This window comes from Schistocerca americana, chromosome 2, assembly GCF_021461395.2.
Source record: "Schistocerca americana isolate TAMUIC-IGC-003095 chromosome 2, iqSchAmer2.1, whole genome shotgun sequence".
In the NCBI taxonomy this organism is placed as follows: domain Eukaryota; kingdom Metazoa; phylum Arthropoda; class Insecta; order Orthoptera; family Acrididae; genus Schistocerca; species Schistocerca americana.
The window spans coordinates 932,271,292-932,276,884 of NC_060120.1; the positions used below are offsets into that span (position 1 = coordinate 932,271,292).

A 5,593-nucleotide genomic window follows, 5' to 3' on the forward strand; every position below is an offset into this window, starting at 1 on the left:
CGTTGGACAACTGGAAACAGGTGATGTGGAGTGGCGAATCATGATATACCACGTCGCAATCCGATGGATGCGTTTAGGGTTGGCGAATGTCTCGAGACAGTTGCGTGCCATCATGTATAGTGTTTACATGTAGATCGATACTCCGGTGGAGTGTCAACAGTGAAGTACGGAGGAGATCGTCTTTTTCTTTCGGGAGGGGGAGCGTGTTCTTCGTGGTTAGGGTGTGGTCCTGTTATTGTGGCTAAGAAAACACTAAATACGAAAACCTATGAATACATTTTACGGGTCGGCCGTTGTGGCCGAGCGGTTCTAGGCGCTGCAGTCTGGAACCACGCTACTGCTACGGTCGCAGATTCGAATCCTGCCTCGGGCATGGACGTGTGTGATGCCCTTAGGTTAGTCAGGTTTAAGTAGTTCTAAGTCTAGGGGACTGATGACCTCAGATGTTAAGTCCCATAGTGCTCAGAGCCATCTGAACCGCGCGATCCGTGACAAGACGCCCCAGACTGAACGGCTGCCCCGCGCGGCTCAAGAATGAAGATTTATGATGCTAACAACGTTTGTTTTATTTAAAAAGCTGTAAGAGTTTTTACATAAAAAATCCGAGGCATTACTTTTCAGTACGCCTTCGTAGATTGGTTTGGAGTCGAAAGATATCACAGCTACATAAGTTGTTATTCGATTAAAATGCAATTGGATGAAGTATACTTCGCCCGCATCTTTACAGTTCCAAAGACGGACAACCACCATTCCGTTTCTACTCTTTTGTCACCGCTATCCAACACGCATCTTCCTCATACCCGAAGACAAACGACTCTGCTAAGAGACTGGTAGAAATGTCGCAGTAAGCCTCAGCTGGCGTTGCATCAGGACTGCAGTCGCCAGATAAAACCAGATTTAAATCCAGGTACCCTTCATGGAAACCTGGTGACAAACTCATCAAATGATGTTATCGAGACTGATTAGACCTGGAATGAAGAACGGACGTCTGCAAATCCCGATTACCTAAATTTAATTCAAGCGAACATCGGCCAGGTTTTAATTGACCAAGAAACGAATGGGTACCATTAAACAGAACTAGGACAAATCGTGGAAGACGTAGATCATGGCCTCATCAGTGGCGAAAAACTGAAAACTTGTTCTGGTACTGTGACAAATGTGCCACAGACCATCCAGAACGTGGCCACGGAGTGTCCAGGGAGGATATTGGGGAAGTTTGCGAGGTGTAGAAAGAGCCACCAGTGCCGTAGCGAATTAGCTGAAAACACTGGGGCTTGCATTTTAACTTACCGATATTTTAGCTACAATGTAATCTGTATATACTGTGTGAACATTTTTATAAAATATTCATATTTACAATACACTCTTTTGTACAGTTGGCGCCAGTATGATAGAAAAATTTTGCATATACCTCTAAATACCACAAGAGCTATACAGCATTGGTGGCCTCTTCTGTACAACTATTGTTCTATATCCTACTACGCTCCGCACATGAAAACAATACAGAATCGGCGGTAAGCATTGCTTTCTGTCGGATGACATAAAAAATTTCCGCTTGCCGTGACCAGGATTCGAACCTGGGTTCTTGCGGCCACAACGCAATGTCCTAACCACTAGACTATCACGGCTGGTGTCAGGAATCGCGGCAGAAAGCCAAGAAGTGTTCCGCCCGGTCAGCGCTGCTGAGTCACGACGCGCTATCGCTGCCGTAATCGCCGCGGCACGGCCTTTCGCCGTGGTAACGCCCGGAGTCCGGTGTCGCGTGGAGTAGCGGGCGGCGGCATAACAAGAGCACGCGGCGCGTTTTCAGGAAAACCCCGTCCCCGCCGCAGCACAAAGGATAATGGGTTCGAGGGGTAAACATCTATACCCAGACTGTGGCAGTATAAAGGGAAGGGTGGGAGGCGGACAGCATTTCAGACAAGGCAGGCCGTGGAACATGGTTTGTGTCTTTGATGCCAATGTTCGTCCCGTCTTCAGTTCACGGAAACGCTCTGTTGTTGCGGTGTCAATGTCTCGTCGCCAATAAATTGACCAATGTGAACAAGATGACGGAAGGACTCGGTATCTGCCGCACAAGAAAGACTCCCCAGCGTTCGTACTGTGGCATCATAAAACAAAAATGGATAAGCGCAACCGGTTTTGGATTATAGCTACAATCTGTCATACCAGCCCAACTATATTGCTTCCTAACGGCATCGTCACTTGTAACACGAAACTGGCACACAGATTTTTCCGAAAAAATAGAAAAATTAAATGGAGCAATTTCTGTTTTATACACACTAGAAAAGGAAACATTGCCCGTTGCAGACTGTGAAAGCTATCGTTTATTTGTTGTACTATTGGCCAGTTTCGACTGTGAAGTCATTTTCAAGCACAGCTGCCCAATAATGCAACAAATAAATCAATTTTACAGCCTACAACGAACAAATTTTTTACGAAATACGTCGAAGCTGTGGGACCGCTCGTTATATAAACTGGTTACAACATAGCACTGTTAAGAACTTCTATTGAGCAAATAATATCTCAAATTTATTGCGTCTAAGGAATTTCTCTACACATCTGCGGGCTTTCGTTACTTCGCGAGTCTCTTTGCTCATGAAATAGCACTGCCTTTTTGTGATGCCTAGCCGGCCGCTGTGACCGAGCGGTTCAGCCCGGAACCACGCTGCTGCTACGGTTGCAGGTTCGAATCCTGCCTCGGGCATGGATGTGTGTGATGTCCTTAGGTTAGTTAGGTATAAGTTGTTCAAAGTTCTAGGGGACTGATGACCTCAGATGTTAACTCCCATAGTGCTTAGAGCCATTTGAACCATTTGTGATGCCTATGTGAACATTCACCTGGCCTAAATAGAACCAGTCTGCTAAGGGAATCACTGACCCAACGAGTGCACCTCTGTGGTGCACAAGCTGCTCTATCACGATGTGTTTCTCAAGTGTTTTCGAGCTTGCTGAGTACCATACTAGGGCGCCATTCTACTTTCACCCGTTGTAAAAACAGCTCAAAAAGTATCCGGAGCAAAAATGGCTCAAATGGCTCTGAGCACTCTGGGACTTAACATCTATGGTCATCAGTCCCCTAGAACTTAGAACTACTTAAACCTAACTAACCTAAGGACATCACACAACACCCAGTCATCACTAGGCAGAGAAAATCCCTGACCCCGCCGGGAATCGAACCCGGGCGTAGGAAGCAAGAACGGTACCGCACGACCACGAGCTGCGGACTATCCGGAGCACTTTTTCAGACATTTCTATAAGTCGCAACATTACCGAGCGAGAAATAGTTCAACTTATAAAGATTCGGGCCAGTAGTAGTAATGAAATTTCTGCGGTAGAGCAGTAGGCAGATGTAACACTTCGTCAGGTTTTCTGCACGTCTCCCCTGTATACTAGAGCTCGCATGCAGATTTTCACCTTGATATTTTGCCGATTATAAATGATAATTCGTGAAAGAAAATTTCTGAAACTTATCCAGTAGTGATCTGTATGACATTGGTACCAGCTATTTTCGTAAAAACGTTGAAACAAGTGCCTGTTGAAAATTGCCGCTTGTAGCCTCCTGTCTTGAAATTATTTCCTAAGCCCACAACTTAACATTAGTGGCTGCGTATGGCGATTTTCTTGATACGATACTGAAAAAAATGGAGTGACTGTAAGAAGTAGACTATTTACAAAACACGCGCGTTACGCACCCTGTTGTTCAAGAAGGTGGATACCGCATGAAAATATCAGCGGACATTGAACGTTTACAAAGAAGGGTCGCACGAAGAGTCACAGTTCGTTTGATCCACGGTCAAAATGGTTCAAATGGCTCTGAGCACTATGGGACTTAACTTCTGAGGTCATCAGTCCCCTAGAACTTAGAACTACTTAAACCTAACTAACCTAAGGACATCACACACATCCATTCCCGAGGCAGGATTCGAACCTGCGACCGTAGCGGTCGCGCGGTTCCAGACTGTAGCGCCTAGAACCGCTCGGTCACTTCGGCCGGCGATCCACGGTCAACGGCAGAGCATCACGAAAACGCAGAAAAACGTCAACTGGCAGACGTGTGAAGACAGACGCTAACCATCTCGCGCTCCATACTCAAATGTAACGGGAGAAACCCTAGCACGTTGTGCAATGGGAAGAACCTTCTGCCATAAAAGTTAATGTAGTTTGCAGTGTATGGATGTAGATGTAGGTGTACGGCGTTCAAGAAATCGCGCAAACGAGGAGCAGCCCTTTAAAAAATAGCGCCGATTTAGCGACCTTAAAGCAGGCAACCGCAGCTAAAGTTTCAGGACGCACGGCGCTGCTCCAAACACAAAGCAACTTCATATCCTCGCCTGACGAGGATCGTAGCGAGCAGCAACTCTGCCGATTACGTACTAGCATCGAGGCTGCAGCATAAACGAGCCCTAAGTTATCGAAACCCAGTACCACTTTATTCTACGGCTGTTAAACAAGTTGTAGAGTGCCAGTCGGGGGGTTGGGTGGGGTGGGAGTGGCTATCGCCGCGGAAGCGCCAGACGGGCGCGGGTCACGGACCAGCGGATGGATACACGGGGAGTCTGCGAACATCGCACCAGCCGCGGCCATATGGCGCGCTCCGGTCCACCCGCATATGCCGCCGCGGGCCCAGAATTCCCACGCACAGCATATGGTACAGCTATAGGGCCTTACAGGTGCGGCGGAAGCTCACACCGGCGGATCATTCGCGGTGCCTTACCGTCTGGCGTTCTCCGAGCATCCGGCCCTCTGGCGAAGGGCTCGCTGCAGCGCATTCTTTATAAGCTATCATGCGCGACGGGCTACAATTAGCGCGACTCTAACCGGTTGGACGATTATTCGTGAACGCGGCACCAAAGGTACACGTATTTTATTCTAATATTTTTTTAAAAGTTTTTATTTCAGTCTACTGCCGCATTCGTCTTCACAATTATTACCGGAACGTCCTCAGACCTTGATCTAACATTGTTAATATGGAACACAAATATTATAAATACAGGGTGATTCACCTACCCCTGGCTATGGGTTTTACGAAACACACGACGCCTTCGCATACCTCACACGTAATTTTCATATTCTCTCACTCGCTACGCTTAAATTATTAGTCCTACAGAAGAAAATGAATGGGAACTTTTTGTGAGAATTAAACCTTGTACTGGGATACGTTTTCGCTATAGGACGTAATTTTCGAATTAGTTAAGGATAACGAATGGACAGTGTCTTGAAAGGAGGATATAAGATGAAAGTCAACAAAAGCAAAACGACGAGAATGTAGTGTAGTCGAGTTAACTCGGGTGATGCTGAGGGAATTAGATTAGGAAATGAGACACTTAAAGTAGTAAAGGAGTTTTGCTATTTGGGGAGCAAAATAACTGATGATGGTCGAAGTAGAGAGGATATAAAATGCAAACTGGCAATGGCAAGGAAAGCGTTTCTGAAGGAGAAATTTGTTAACATCGAGTATAGATTTAAGTGGCAGGAAGTCGTTTCTGAAAGTATTTGTATGGAGTGTAGCCATGTATGGAAGTGAAATATGGACGATAAATAGTTTGGACAAGAAGAGAATAGAAGCTTTTGAAATGTGGTGCTACAGAAG

At 46.3% G+C, this 5,593-nt stretch overlaps 1 non-coding gene across 1 annotated transcript; it reads right to left on the reverse strand.

Annotated features, from left to right (window-relative positions):
* Window positions 1-1,556: 1,556 nt before the first annotated feature.
* On the reverse strand, window positions 1,557-1,628 carry Trnah-gug. Its single transcript has one exon. It is a non-coding gene; the product is annotated as a tRNA-His (tRNA).
* Window positions 1,629-5,593: the final 3,965 nt, after the last annotated feature.